Source organism: Xenopus laevis, chromosome 1S, assembly GCF_017654675.1.
Source record: "Xenopus laevis strain J_2021 chromosome 1S, Xenopus_laevis_v10.1, whole genome shotgun sequence".
In the NCBI taxonomy this organism is placed as follows: Eukaryota; Metazoa; Chordata; class Amphibia; order Anura; family Pipidae; genus Xenopus; species Xenopus laevis.
Window position 1 is genome coordinate 166,159,768 of NC_054372.1, and position 17,130 is coordinate 166,176,897.

The following is a 17,130-nucleotide window of genomic DNA, read 5'->3' on the forward strand; positions in this document are numbered from 1 at the left end:
CCCCGCTGCCTCAGACCCAATACTTGCCGGCACTCCCCCAGGCCACTGATCTCCCTTCCCCCGACGCGCTGAATGTAGGTTTAATTTACACGTGCTTGGGGAGGACGGGTGGCGGCGGCCCTTGTAAGGGGTGTGGGAGAATGTCTGGAGCCCTTTGGGGTAGTACTGGGCCCTGTACCCATCAGTCTGAATCTGCATCCTTTAGTGTTTTCTCAACAATAAGATAAAATCTCTGGGGGGGGGGGAGCTGTTTACCACAGTGTTTATTAGTTATTGTTTCACTGGTAAGCTGTACCAAACATATATTCATTGAATAGCACATCATATAAATGACTGGAATGTAGCAGAGAGACAGTTAAAGAGAAGCCTTCTAGTAAATATGGCAAATGTAAACAAATTAAGTATTCAAGGAAATGGGAACAAATTATTTCATATGTTGAAGGGTTAAAACTAGTGATGGGCGAATTTATTCGGCAGGCGCGAATTTGCGACAAATTCCCACGATTCGCCGCCGGCAAATAAATTAGCGAAACTGCCATGAAAATGCCGGCGCAATTTCGCCAAAAACGGACGCCAGGGGGGGGGCCTGGAGGGGGGTGGGGGGCCGTGTGACCCTCCAGTCCGACAATGCCTGCATATGAGTTATGTTTTGTACCCTTGTGGTGCTGTATAAATAAATGAAAACAATGCAAAATTATTCAATTAATTTATGGAAACTTCACATTCAACCACCGTAACCCAGAAAAATTATCAGACATAGGAGCTGTTTCTCTTTTCTAACCATCCCTAACCTTAAAGCCAATGCTTGTCTTCGAAATATTTAACTTGTATGAGCTGTATCAAATTACAGATGCTTTCTAAGCAATCATCTAGAAATAGTAATGGCTAAAGAGCATAACCAATCGAAAGCTCACTTATTATTTGGCGATAATTGCACTTTAATGGATAGCACAAACAATACAGGCAGGAGTTTTTTAGCTGTGCTATCCTGTGATGGTATCCATATGTTCCTTACAGATGTTTTCATTTTTACCTAACAGATGATTTAACGAGAAGCTGATGTTAAAAATAAAGTTACTGCTGTGGCTCTGACAGATTCTGTGCATAATGTGTGGCATCAGGATGCAAGTAAAACACTTCGGGAATGGATACAAGAGGTAAAATGTTAATGGTATTTTAGTATGATTGAGCTGAAATACATATAGTTTTTTGTCATTATTGTTATTGTTGAATTAATCCTGAAACTTATTAAAGGACAACTTTAGTTCTATATATACACACATGCACACACACAACACTTAGGGGCAGATTTATCAAGGGTCGAATTTCGAAGTACAAAGTACAAGTTAAAAAAGTTTTTTCAACAAATTTGGCAATCCTGCGGTCGAATAAAAATCGTTCGATCGAACGATTAAATATCGATCGATCTAAGGATTTTTATTAGATGTGTAAAGACTTAGAAAAATGTTGTAGAAGGTCCCCATAGGCTAACAAAGAACTTCGGCAGGTTTAATTTGGCGAAGTATGGAAGTCAAAGTTTTTTTTTCAGAGACAGTACTTCGATTATGGAATGGTCGAATATTCGAACGATATTTACTTCAAATCGAAGTCAAAGTAAATTCGAAGTCGTAGTAGCCTCGATGGTTGAAGTATTCAAAAAATTACTTTGAAATTCGAACTCTGCCCCATAGTTTACATTTTATTAAAATATACATTGGTATGACCCAACTCTCTAAAAGCGGCAACATTTTTGGCCAAATGTTAAGGTTCCACTACTAGACAATTTCTTTCAGTCCTCCAGTGGTTTTTCACCTGTAGTCTTTAAATAAAGTAGTAGTTTCTGCAGCCTTCTACCAGTTGTTGCTGCATGACTACTGCTTTTCTGTCCCTCCTACACAAAAAACTGTTAAATCCTATAAACAACAGTCATTGCTATTGACAATTTTTTTATTGATCTCTGAATATTTTTAATTATTCAGAGAGTGTAATTTGCCTATTTATTTTTTGGGGGGAGGGTCTGTGTTGTGTTTGCAGGGGCCAAAGTGCCAACCATGAAAATTTGTGCCTAATTATTAAAGGCGTTCAGCTATTTTTTATAGATACTGCAGACCTGTAGTATTGATGCCTTACCTTTTTTTGGTTTTTCTACAAGTAATAATGCAAACATGGCAGTAGTTTGGGTTTCTGTTGCAGATGCTTACTTTTGTAATACATTTATATTTTAAAAGATAGCTGGAAACTCCTAGAAATGGATTACCCTTAATTTTTGTCTTGTTATTTTTCATTAAAAAAAGGCCATCATGTCAGCAATATATTTGCCTCTCAGCTATGTTTCTTAGACAGGATCAACATATCCTGCTTAACTAAATTGTTTCATTCTTATGCATGCTATAATTGCTTTCAGTTCATGTGTAATTGTGAACCCATCCCATGTTGCCAAAATGCTTTATGAAAAATTAATGAAAAAAAGGTCATACAACTCACAAAGCAGAACTAGATTCATTGAGCTAAGCTGATAGAGTTGATAGCGTTAAACTAAGGCAGAATAGGAAAAATATATTTTATAACATGCAATTTTAAAAGGATAAATTATGTGTTGATGGGTATCCATTAAAAATATTACTTGTGGCCTTCCACCTCCTTTGAAGTAAAAATTCCCAGTATTAACAGCCATAAGACAGCTGTCTGAAAGCACTGGGGGTCTTTGTTCACAACAGCTGGGCTGAAGTGAGTATGACTACCCAGATTTAATTAAATGCCAATGTAAGAAAAGATATCGAACTATAATCAGAAATATTTTGAGCTGGAAAGCTAATAATACTATTTCCTCTATCAAGCTCTTTTTAGGGTTGCTCTCCATTCATTTCTTTGGTTACACCATATTATGATTATCAGGAATCATATATTTGTGTCACATGAGAGCATAGAGGCAATTATGATCTTGAGGAATTACTTCATAATCAAATAATCCTAAACTAAGGACTTCCAAGGCCCCCAAGGTAATACATTTCATATGTTAATGTGTCCCAGGGCTTTTTTGCCTTGTTACTGTCTAAACATCTGAGTGAGAACTCAACGAGGCTCTTTAGTGCCACAACCAAACCCATTAAATACATTATTTCACTTAGATTATTCTCTACAGGTTAGAACCATCATTTATTAATTATATACATAATGTTTTTTTGTCTCTTATCTCCCTCCTTCCCTCCCTCATATATGTCTGATTTTTATATATATATTATTAGGGGTTAAATCATAAGGGGTTTAATAATAGTGGCGCTGTATTAAAATGCAGTGTTAATAAAATTGGCTTAAATGAGGCTAAGCAGCTTTGATATTTTTCGAGCCTTATCTTGAATAGTTGGTGGCGGTGAAAAGAATGAATGATATTTAAAATATATAACTAATAGCGGCCTGTGTTATCCTCTAATTGCTGTCATTACCGAGAGACGTAAGGAGAAAAAAGTTTTTCATTTAAGACCATTTCTGTTGTAAGAGTGTCGGCCTATTTTTAGCTACCATAGAAGTCATGGGTTTTGAATGTATGAAGAGATGAATGATAAAGCAAATGGCTGCTTTGCATACCTTGTCAGATCATTTCAGGATACTATTTCTTCTTACAGGCACTACAACGCTCCCTTAAAAGATGTGCTAATTGTGTGCTAATGTATAGTGTTTTTCAGAGCTCTCGCACAATGTCAGATGCAACACTCTTCTTTGTTAATACAAACCTAATACAAATGGAATTAAAAAAAATAAATAAATCCTGCTTTGCCCAAATTTCCACCTTGATAGCTGGACATCCGTATCATATTTATTCTAATTAAGTCTTAATTTGTAGGCTTTTTCGTTTCAATTTCGAAAGCTTTTAGAATTCCTGCATGAATTATTGAAAACTGTGTTTTGAGAACAAAAGCATGCACATCCTGTAACATTGAAGTTGCATTTGTTTTTATGAATCTCCCTCCCTACAGTTAAAAATGTTTGATTGATCTGCCTTTGCTTACAAAAAAAGCCCCACCATTCTTTGTGAACTTCACTTTCTAATCTCTTACAGCAACTCTTCCTTTATGCCATTCCTGCTCTCCCTGGTCATAGGAACCGTAGAGTTGCCTTGACAAATCTATTCAATACCCATTCCTTAGTCTTTATTGGTGGGGATTCAAGGCTTTGAAATTCTCTCCTCACTGCTATACAGCTGACATCTTCCTCCAGACAGAATGAATTAAGGAAATACAATAAGACACTTGATCTACCAGTCAAGGATCTTTCCACGTCGTGGACGGATTCCATGGTGCTCAAGTAGGACAGCAAGCATCTAAAAATACACAATACTTGCTTGTTTACTGGAATAGCATTCAATCTCCTTTCATTTATTTATTTTGCAAAACATGATTAATGGAGTTCTTTTGTCCAGCCATTAAAAATCTTTGTTTAAAACGGTGACGTTAATAAGAAAAAGTGCATTTGTAACAGTTTTGCTAAAATTAAACTGTTAAAATTCACATCTCCCAGCAGAAAGTATTTTGTTTGGTCAGGGTTTATCACATGTATGGTAGGCTGTGTTTAGGTTATGACTTCAGAGCATAATAATCTGCCTAGTTTTTGGGATTCTTAAAAGGGGATCTCAGTTAATTGTCACTGCAGTGTGATGGATGGATGCGAATCACTCATAGTCGTTATTTATTCTCGTTCACCTAATTTGTCATCCTGACTGTACAGATGCCATTAGAGTAAAGCTTTTGCATGTAACTGTGAGCAGTTGTATATAGGAAATGCAAACAATGAAAAAGAGGGGGTTTGTAATTTTGCACATGTACGGTATTTTATTCCTATACTGTCCACAATTCTTAAATTCCCTTGCAAGCATTTTAAGTGTTTTTTTTTTTCACAACGAGCAATGGATAGCTGCAAATAATAATCAAAGAAAGCACTGTATGGTGTAGATTAAAGAGATGCCGCTGCTATTTAAGTGGCTGTTTTAGCCGCCTTACCCCGTATCTCTTATTGCAGAACTGCTGTAATTGGGTGTCCAGCAGCGAACCTTTGGACACAGCAGTGGAATCGACATTACTGGACTGCCCACTTGTATCAGCAGGTAGAACTTTTGTGCACTGCTTTTCTTTCTCATTTAAATGCCCAGTAATGATTTGCCAGGACTAGTGTTGACTGGGTCTGATATTAACCATTTTCTTATTAGTATAACAAATCCATGTTGTAGACAACTCCCTAGCCACTATTTGCAAGCTAATAATAACAAAAGGAAATAGCTATCATAATTAAGCATGTTGGAGGGATGCTGGTTGCCAAGCCCTAATCTGGGGGTAGTGGTTAAAAATAAAATATGAACTGTGATTATTATATTTCTGTAATTGTTCTATATAGGGCATTTTGGAACTCTTTCCAAAATCTGAGTGCATACCTCCCAACATTTTGGAAGTAAAAAGAGGGACAACATTTTTTTTTTGCACGTAGAACAGCGAGAATTTTTGACCACACCCCTTTCTGTGGCCACACCCCCTAATTACCATGTTTGTTTTACAAAATTTGGCAGGTTATGAAAGTTTGAAAATATTTCTCCTTATCTAAACTGTGTTTTTGTGTCTCAAAATTGTTACAAAGTATCTTATTTGCACCTGTGGCTGTTCTCGGCTCTCTGCTAAAAGCCAATTAAGTGAGAAACTTTGTTTCTTTTTCTGGCTGTTCAGTGCAGAGAAAAGAGGGACTTTCCAGTACAAATAAAGGACTGCGGGTTGAGCTGTCAAAAGAGGGACTGTCCCTCCGAAAAAGGGACAGTTGGGAGGTATGTGAGTGTAGTCAGTGGTGGTTAAGGAGGCTGTTGAGACAGGTTGGCCCCGGTGGGAAATGCTGTGGGCCCCGGCCCTCATGGGTCCCCACCGGGCCAGACCCCCTCTCCCGATCTCCTGGCCCTAAAAAATAAAAAAACTATTTACGACGCTCCATTTGCGCATGTGCAGCATCACAGTAGGAGGTCCCGAGGGGGACCCTGGACAGCGGCCCTGGAAAGGAGTCCCGGTTGATCCCGGGCCCCCCCAGTCCAACCCTGAGTTGAGACATAGCTGAAAGAAGACAGATCTTTATTTGTTAGTAACTGAATTTCATCTAGGTAGCAGGGGGTTTCAGAAGCATTTATTTCCTTAAGATGACACAAATGAATTTCTCATAAAGTTCAGTTTGTCCATTTAATTGGCAAAAGTGAGTATGCTTATGTAGTAGCAATATGAAGTAAGATACATCGCCGGAGGCTGCCTCGTATGCACCCAACCCCTGTGTGTGCGCACGATATCACCGTCGTGCAGGCTAACAGTAACGCACACGCGTGCGCATGCCCCTTAACCCCAGCTCACATTGAGATTTACCTGTTCAGCCCACTAGTCCCACTATAATTCTGCTCAGGGTTTCCTGTAGTAACCCGGAAATATAGATGCGGCTGGGCGGCATGCCATCCCTAAAAATGTGCCTCCCTAGGCCCAGGCCTTTGTGGCCTTGCCAGAAATCCGGGCCTGGTAAGATAATCATTGAACTTAACTAGATAAAGCAGTAAGTGGCAGTAAGTGCCCATGGTGGATACCAAGTGAGTCTTGCACTAGGAATATATAAGTGTAAGAAAGAAAGTGCCATATTGTAACGTAAACAATATAAATAATAATACTGTAATGATATATGTTATGCTGTTAAAAACAAAAGTGGCCATGCTCTCTGAACTTAAAGGGGTGGTTCACATTTAAGTTAACGTTTAGTATTTTATAGTATTTATAATTGTAAGCAACTTTTCAATTGGCCTTCAGTTTTTCTTTTTTATAGTTTTTATAGTTTTTGAATTCTTTGCCTTATTTTCCTGACTCTTCACACAATAAATATAATAAATATACACAGAGCTCATATAAGGACACAGAGCTTAAGTGCTATGTAGTAAGAGACGAGCATGTGAGTGTCGCAGACACTTTCCAAGATGGTGACCCCCTGTAACAAGTTTGAAGTCCTGGATCATTGCTGCTATTGACAAGCTGAAACAAACTTTAGGCTGGTGCAATAAGTTCAATATATAAAATATGGCATTTTTTGCCACATTCATTTTAGGGTTTAGTTCTCTTTTTAAAGCTCCTAAAAAAATAAGCAGATAAGGGATTCTACACTTATACCTTATAAATCCCCTCTAAAAAGAAAGTTGGTGGTTTTAACATTCAGACTTATTACATAAGAGTGTTAGGAATGTTGTGCATTATTCTTGCTAGTCCTGCCCCTTTAGGAACAAGCTGTCAGTGTGTGGAGGTTAGCTAGGGGCCAATTTTGACATATATATTCAGGAATTGTCTGTTATATTTAATGAACAGGCCAGATATACAGTCTGTAATAAGTCATAATTGGTATGAATATTTTATATGGTGTTCCTGAGGCTATGAAAAAGAAATATAAATCATGATAATATATACTGTATCATGTGAAAATGTGTTTATCTTATGATTTTGGGTCTTGGGAAATGGGTTATACTGTATATAACAAGAGATACTTAACTCAGGCAGCTAATCAGCCGCAGTCACGTTTTTTATGAAATAAATACAAGGCTTAAGTCTTAGTTAAGATAGCTCCTTTTGATTTGCAGCTTTCTTGCTAAATGAAAGAAATGTTTTCTTCATATTACTTCAGACTGTGGAGGGATTTATTCCTCTAGCCTTATTCCTTTTAAAATTCCTTTTAAAGCAGTCAATATGTAGATCTGTTGGTGGATCCCTAACCTCAGACACCAGCAATAGTTATCACTCCGTACTGGTTCATTCTTAAATTATTCCATAGAATTAGCAAACACTGTTGCTGAAAGGCAAACAATTACATTATTTTAATGATGTCTTCTTTCATGTAGTTTTAAAGGAGAACTAAACCCTTTATATTAAAATCCCCTACCCCCCTACCCTACATAGACCCTCTATGCCCCCCCAGCCTAGGTGTCACCCTCGGTAAATGCCCCTAACTCTTTACTTACCCCTCGTTGAAGATTCAGTTCTCGATCGACATCTTCTTCTTTTTTCTAATCATTGTGAAGTAAGTGCCCTATCGGCGCATGTGCAGTTGGAGCAGCCTGCTGTCTTTTTAACAATTGTGCATGTGGTGAAAGTCATGGAAATTGCCAAAGTGCCGGAAGAAGACCCGAAGATTACCAAAGAGAAGAAGATGGTGCCCATGAACTCTGATGCTCTGAATCTGCAACAAGGGGGTAAGTAAAGAGTTAAGGGCATTTACTGAGGGTAACACGTAGGCTGGGGGTGAGCAGAGAGGGGGAATATGTAGGGTAGGAGATTAGGGGATTTTAATGTAAAGGGTTTGGTTCTGCTTTAAGGGATGGCCCTGTGTCACTTATATTATTCTGGGTCCCCTTGAGAAATTTATTTCAACCCCAGTTTACCAAGCCATTCTACATACTTAATTATCTCTTTAGGGTAACAGCACACTAGCTAGTTTTGGATGCTTCAAATGTTGCATTTTTAAGTTACATGGAAATGTATACTTATTTTTTTCCAGTCAGCCATTGCCTAACTACTATTGCATGTCAGATGAGAGTATGATCTTAATGGAAGTAATTGGTGGTTGGGTTGGGTGTTGGCAGTTGCTTTATATTGTCTACATTGACTTCTAATATCTTCATTATTCAAATTATTCACTGCATATGTTGGCACAGTACAGTAATCATAAATAATGCTTGAATTTTCTATATTTTGCAAAAATGTTTTATTTTCTTAGCACTGACCATGCTATAAATTCTCCATAAGTATCAAAATGTTTAGAAATGTCTGTATATAATGTAAGTAGTGTGCAGTCTAATGATCATTGAAGGGCACCAAGAGAATAATCTATATTTCATGTTTAGTGCCTTGCATTATATTGATGTAATATCAAGGAAAAAAATTATGCACTAAATATAATTAGCAAAATCCAACAATGGAGCTTGAAGACATTTTTAAAAAGATCTGTTTGCTATCCTTGTAGAATTTACTAGGCCTCCTCATATCCCTGTGATACAAGAACAGCTTTGGGAAACAGACGGTCTGACAGCTTATGATGTATGAATGAGAAAGCTATATGATAATATATTCACCATATGTTCATTGTGTGGGGCAGAGGCAGCATGGGATCTATAGGAATAGAGAGTGCGAATGGGAGGTATGGCTGGAATAGTCTTTTATGAAACGATGGGTAAAAACACTCTGGGTAATTAGAAACATACTGTGTGAATCAAACAGAATCATCCGAATATTTCCCATGAGAATTTCTTAAATATAATATTCAAGCAGCTTAATAAAGGGGATGCTTAAAAGCACGAGTGATCAATGATCACGTCAGACTCAGAGAGGTGAAAATGGAAAGATAGAGGGATACATCACACAGACACGTTTGACTTGGCATATAAGTGCTTTCACCCTGTTATAAAGCTTTAATACTTGGCTATGTATTAGAATAGCCTGGGTAAGTAAGCGTTTTCTGTGTCATTATACAGCCCAAGATATAAGTGCTCATTTCTATTCGTCTGATTGCACAAATTTTTGTTTTTATCTTGAGTCTGAAATTGATAGTGGTAATATAGCAGATAAAACTGGGTCATATCAAGCAATGAAGGGGGCATGCGTGACAGCGTCAATAACAATAACCAAAAGTACGAACACCTAGAAATTCTTAGCAAGTGCCTTTTTTTTTTATATAGTTGACGGCTTGATCAGATCCACGAACAATAAATCTTTTGGGAAAATGCAAAAAGCATTACAAAGATTACTTGTAATACCAGGATAAAATAGTTTTTCATGACATTAACATTTCAGCTGTTTGAAGGTGGGTCCTAGAACCTTTCAGTTTGCCAGCAGCAATTAAACCCAAGCCTCCTTGTCACATTACGTAAACTGCAGAGAGGGCGTCTGTTCTCTTCTGTTAAGGAAGGTGCCGAAGTTTGTCAGTTACGCAGATATGCAGAACGACTGCGTATCATTGGTAGCGAAGATTGTTACAGTCTCCTGTTACACAGGAGATATTTTTAATGTAATAAAAGTGTGTAGCCCACCAAGCTGCAATGCCAAAAGTTACATTTTTACAGTAATTTGATATTTCCACCTTTTAAGCCATGAATGTTGCAGTTGGAAGAGTCAGTTTCCCATCAGACTTTTCCATGAGGATGACAGCATTTTTGATTTGACCTCCAAGCTCCAACCTCAGCAATGGTGGAGATGTCAGCAAGCTGCAGAAACACAGAGAAAAGTCTCATGCACCAGACCAGTTCCAAGAACTTGCTCCCTGCCCCTGTCCTACAGCATCATCTCATTATTTGCCTGAAACACCTTCTAAGAAGGCAGCAATCTAGTTCTGCCACTGTTGGTGCTCTGCTCTCCCACATTATAATAGTTTTCCAGACTTATAGCTGGAATTATGACTGTGAAACTTTAGGCTAAAATAAAAGAATTCCACGGTATCTATGTGCAGGCTTTTTTGCTAATTATTTTATACAAACTGATATACTGTACCGTATGCATCAAAATATTGCTTTCTTACATGGTGCTCTTAACTCCATGGCAAAGTTACACATAAGAAGTTTGGAAACCTTTCCATACCATGCTCAAAGCTTCTACAACATTGAGGCACAGCAAGTGAGTATGGTAAATGGTCTCACAACCAGCAGTATTTTGGTCTGGCATCATATCATGTTGTGATCACCTGACAAAGCATAAGTAGTCTATATATATTAGCAATGATTTGGAACCTCCAAGGATTGTCTTCTAGTAGAATAGCTCTGTTAGCACTTAACCACTATTTGTGATATTTGCAGAAAGCATTGAGAATCTTCTATAAATAAGAGAAGCCAGCTGTTGCAAAGGACGGCTGAACGAATGATGCTTGTTTAGAGTAAAATTGTAGTTATTTTGTTGATTGCTATTGCTTTGGGAAAAAAAGACAATGGGAACTTTTTTAAACTGAAATTATATCTTTCTTTAGGGGGTGGAGCTGTGCCTTTGAATAAGTCCTTCAAGTGTTTTAGTAACCGCATTATTGTTATGTTAAGAACTCGATGCAAATGATTCTGGTCAGACATTTCATCTTTATATTAAACGTATATAGGAGTTATGAACTGACCTTGTTATTTTGTTTGGGTAAAGTTAGGAAAGATTCAGCTCTTGCTATACATGACTATGACTTGTAAGCAGAAATGGACCAAGGCAGGCTCTGTGGAAAAGAAAGAGTGGAGCTCGTATAATTATAATGTGCTGCCAAAACCTGGAATACATTGTGTCATTACCCACGAAGGAAAATAATAAGAGAAGCAGCTGCTAATGGTGGAGAGTCAATCAGACCGATGCTGGAAATGAATTAGCTGCAACATGCAAAGAGACCGCAGATGAGAGAAAAGAACAGCTAGACTACACAGCGATCAAACAATATTATGTTAAAAAACAAATGGTAGTAAATATTAGTACTTCAATTACAAAGGATATTAGTAGAGCTCCTCGGCTAATAACAGGAATTCAGTTAAAAGTAGCCTTGACAGAGGCTGCAGGGGTTTCAGTAAGTGGCCCATTAAGCTAAAATAATTAAAACATTGTAAAGGATTAATTTGTCCTATTAATGATTCCTTAATTGCAGCATCTTTATATATGTCTCAAAAAGGCTAAGCTTCCTGTTTAGAGCAAAGAAGAAGGGATTTTGTTCAGAAAGCTCAACATATTCAAGCTGGGCAGATTTTACTATTACAGACTCTAGTTGTGGAATACTGAGTTATGAAAGTCACTAGCTGATAAGTACAGGGTTCTGGAGATAGGTGAAAGCAGGAGAGATGCGCAGACCTATGTATATATCTGTCTTGCTCTGTATGATATTTCATTGCCTACAAAACAGGCACTTGTGTTGCAGGGGGTATACTTGTCCTTGAGGGTGGAGATTACCTGCAGGCACTGCATAAACACATCTGGGATTTTATTTGCCTAACAGCAGAGAGAGCATTGGCTCTAAGTCTCCCAGCATCAATAAGGTCTCAAAACTTCACTGGTAAAAGTGCAGTTGATGTTAATGTCATATTAACAATTTACAAATTCTACACAAAAATTTTGTTCTGTTTTATGTTAATTTAAAACACTACAATACAAAAACTTGTATATGAAATCAAGGCTCTTACATTACAAATGATGTTTTTAATATGCATTATATATGTTTTCTTTATTTGGGTGAATCCCTTTATAAATTAAAGGGCATGTAAAGGCAAAAAAAATAAAATCCCATTTTTAATTTCTTTAATGAAAAAGAAACGGATGTCCAATATACTTTAATTAAAAAATGTGCACCGTTTTTATAAAAAACCTGACTGTATGCAGTGAAATTCTCCCTTCATTTACTGCTGTGGATAGGAATTGTCAGATGGTCCCTAACTGCTGAGCAGGGAAACAATCATACTTATGAACAGCAGGGGGAGCCCCTGCCTTACTTCCCAGCCATGCAGAACTCAAGCAGCTTTGTTTGTTTCCCTGTAGAGCAGTCAGCGACTGTGTAGAGATTTGTATTGGATTTTATTTTTGCCTTTACATCCCCTTTACTGTTTCCAATTCCAGCTGCAGGGACAAAGATCATGGAGCCAGATTTAAACAGATAAACTGGGATTCTATTTGGAGGATTATTTTGCTGCAGCCACTGGTTCTGCAGAGTTGGAGAAAGTTTGTATTAAACAATACAAAAACTATAAAATCCTCATTAGATTACATGACAACACAGGAACCAGTGCAGTCTGCAAATTCTGATTATTAATCAGTCTTGCTATATGGGCTTCTGGCATTATTTGACTTGTGCTGTTTTGATACTTTATGGCGATCCCTAAGCAGCCCAGACCACATTGAGCATGTGCACAGTCTTGGTCTTGCAAAGATACAGTTACAAGATGGTGACCCCCTGTGGCCAACTTTGAAAGCATAAATCGTTGAATTGGGCTTCTGGTGCAGTAAGTTTATGTTTATACAGCATTTCTAGCCTTATTCTATTTTTTACATCCCCCCATCCCCCAGAAATATTCTCTTCCATCTTGGCTGATTGCATGGGCTGTCAGTATAGGTTGTATGTATTCCTCTGAATCATTGCTGGCTGTGCATTACTAGATACCACTTTCTCTTTCACAACAAGGGAGGTAAAGGGTCTCCAGGCTACACTGTAATTTTCACATAAAACGTGGCACAAGTGGTTCTTAGGAATATCTGATTTGGTGAAAAAAAAAGCACATCCCTTTGAATACTGGATGTTTATATCAGATCATAAACTTATTGCACAGATAACTTATTACATTTCATCACAAACACAGTGGAAGTATATGACAGCTCCGGTGCTGATTGAATATGGGATGGAGAGTGCTCCCAACTGCCCCGTTTTCTCTGGGACAGTCCCAATTTTGATAGCTCAGCCCACAGTCCTGGGTTTCTTACTGAAATGTCCCGAGTTTCTCTTCGATCTCCTGCACTGGCGCCAGAAAAATAAACTTAATTAAAATAAGAGGCTTTTGGCAGAGAGACTAGAACACTGAGCAGCTGCACTTCTACTTTTGTAACAATTTTCAAAAAGCAAAGAAACAATTGTAACTATTTCATAAGATAAGATAAGCAAGTCTCTTGAGAGGAGCCTCTTAAAGGGCAATTTCACCTTCATTATCAAAGCTGTTATAACACATGAAACATGGCCCTAAAACTCCCAGAAATGTGTTCAACCTTTCATAACCTGCAAAATTTTGTAATCTGGGCATGGTAATTAGGGGATGTGGCAATAAAATGGGAGTGGTCAAAAAATTCATCTTCCTCTTTTCATTTTTCAAATGTTGGAAGATATGCTAGGAAAACAGATGGCACTTTAGTTAATATTTGGGTTTTGTGTCTTAACACATCTCTTGTGAGTTATATTAATAAATCTTGTAATTATTGTCTCTGTATATGTTAGAAATAAATATGCATAATGGACCAAACCTTTAAAGTAACAGGTTTATTGTGCCAAGAGCTACATTTTGCTTTATATAATTTTTGCAAAAAAAGTGTTTGGCATTGATATAGAAAATGTATCAAGAGTCACTGGTAAACTAAATGGATTTTACAGTAAGGGGCATATTTAACAAGGGACAGATTTCGAATTGAAAAAACGTCAAAATTCGAATTCAAAAGGACCAATGGAAAGTTGAAGGTTTTTTTGGTCGAATAGGTCAATTTTTGATCGAATAGGTCCATATTCGGCTGACGTTGAACGGTACGAATTGAAGAAATAGTGCATTGATTTCCCCAAAAAAAACCTTCAAAGTCCACCAATTGACTGCAAACGAGAGAAGTAGATACTGTTTTCATGCATATTATTTCAAAGACATGAAAACTTTCTTTTTAATTGAAGAATTATAATGACAGTTAAAATATGTAGGCAAAGAAGACACAATGGTGCATGCACACGTCTCTTGAAAATAATTAATGGCGTATTAGTAAAACAATGTATTAAAAGCAAAACTTAAAGGATCCATTTTTGTACTTGTAATTTTTATATGGTTACATGGTTATGTAGCATATAACATCCTCTTAACATTTCTGAATGTATGTATTTTTGCAATAAAGCCGTTGGAAGAAATGTAAAAATAAAAATAAATTTAAGGCCCACAACTTTAATTCCATTAGTACTAAATTATAAACTTTATTATTATTTTTCTTTTCCGTTTCCAACATTTTTATTGGGTTTTCATAAACACAACAGATTATGATTCCCATATTAAGTATGTCAAGATAAACATAGAAGAAGAATATACATTGCTGCATGACATATCAAGGAATTGAACAAATAAGTACATACTGTATACTGGCAATCTGGTTGCTATGGACCAAATTACTCTAGTAACCTTGCATATATTCGAGCAAGAGAATGGAATAGGAATAGGAGAGAGCCTGAATAGATATAAATAAATAAATGTGTAGCCTTACAGAGCATTTGTTTTTATATGCTGTCAGTGACCCCTATTTGAAAGTTGGAAAGAGTCAGAAAAAGAAAGCAACTAATTAAAAACTATAAAAAATAAATAATGAAGACCAATTGAAAAAAATGCTTAGAATTGGCCATTCTAAAAGCCAACTTAAAGGTGAACCACCCATTTAATTCAGTTGAAAGAGTTTGCCAGCATCTCTCAAGCCAATCATGGGTTTACCTCCCTAAGATTATGGAATTCCCACTCAAGGATCTGGACGTCATCCTACATCAAGAGGGTGATCTAAGAGAAGAAATAACCCATCATAAACCTTTTCTACTGGAATCTAGTGGGTTCTTGAGTACAAACATAGCTGTATTGGAGCTGATTTAGCATCTTCATACAACCTGTGGGTTTGGCTATGAACTACATCCCTACACTATATTGCCCCCCTTTGTTACAGTTGCCATTTTCTTATTTATCTGAATGGAGATAGAACTGAACTTCCCTTAGGTAGGTTTCATTCATGAAGCATTCGCCTTCTTGAGATAATCATTATTTTGCCATATTCAACAGAGTAGTGAACAGAGTGGAGTCCCTCTAACATAGGGGCAAATTTACTAAAGGGTGAAGTGACTAACGCTGGTGAAAATTTGCGAACTTCGCTAGTGAAGGAGATAGACTCTGGCGGTACTTCGCTCCCTAACGCCAGGTGAATTTGCGTTCTGGAGAATGGACGTAACTGCGCAAATTCACTAAGATGCAAATTTTACTGAACATTACTCAGACCAAGCAAAGTGCAATAGAGTAGATAGGACTTCCTCAAAAAAATAGTTGAAATAGTCCCAAAAAACGCTGGTGTATATTCCTTTTTTCAGGGTGATCGGCTGCAGATTTTTTTGGGGGGTAACCGGTTTCCCCCCTACATTTCCTAACATATGGCACATAAACTATACACTGGGCTCATGTGTAGGTCAATTTAACAACTTTATTTTATTTTATTAAGGTTCCCGGGCTTGTGTAGTGTAATGTATTTGCTGCAACATATACTTCCATTCAACATTAACTTCCCGCCGTATGCAAATTAGGCAACACAAGCACAACTTCGCTTTGCTTGGCGCAGTAACGCTAGCACAACTTCGCCAGCGTTCGGCTCCCTCAACGCAACTTCAGATTTTAGTGTTGTCCTAGCGAATCTACGTCTGGCGAAGTGTTGCGCTGTGAGCGAAGCCGTCGATGCCGAATTTTCGGAGGTTAGTAAATTTGCCCCATAAACTCTGCTAAATTACATGTAAGTAGCCGGATATTTATAAAGACAAAATAAGAATATGTTTTCTTGAGCAAAATACTGTATATACTGTGTTTTCATAATGATAAATTGTTGATGTATGATTTTTGAAAGCTATTTATAAGTTGTAATACATCTTTCCCTTCTTTTTCACAGGCGGCAGCATGTTGTAGAGCTACAAAGATTTATTCCAAAATAATGCTTTTTCCTCTAAATCCTCTTTTTTCCCTAGCCGTGCCTGATTTAATAGGTGTCTTAAAGCAAAGTGTTAGTGCCTGATTTACTGCAGCACAGCAGATGGTCTTTTACCATTAAAGATGCTCTATCCAAACCATTTCTAGACAGTGCTAGCCTGGTATTAATATTAATGTTGATAAATCAGTGATAATAGAGTGGGACAGAAGTTCTATAGACTATATTTCAGCTGGGAGTCAAATTCTGACAAGTATTCTGGGAGATATTTTAACAGAATGTCAACGTAATCTAGTATGTCTCTCAGTGGTTGCTCACAAATTTATCAGTTTAGATTAAATACACATGTATAATTTGTTGTTCAATAAAGAGCATGCCGAGCTGCAGATGATCCACTACTAATACTAATTTTACCCACAATTACTGTAGCTCTGCTTGGAAATCATTTTACAAAATGTTCATGTGAGTTTGAGGTTTTGAAAAAATGGGAAAAAGTATTTTGTGTCTTTGTGATCGACGCTGCAAATTTATCTGGGGGCAGCTCTGTTGCTGCTCCTCTATCTCTGGAAGTCTTTAGAAACAGTGTTTGGCACCAGCTAACTATTAGGCTGTAATTAGTGTAACTAACAGCTAATATGGAAGAGTAGAATAGAGGTCCTCATCAGACTTCAAAGGTCTTAACAGGTTAAGGTTGGAG

General features: G+C 37.4%; 1 pseudogene; it reads left to right on the top strand.

Moving 5' to 3' along the window:
• LOC108705294 overlaps positions 1–17,130 on the top strand; it is a 225,650-nt pseudogene that overhangs the window by 139,226 nt on the left and 69,294 nt on the right.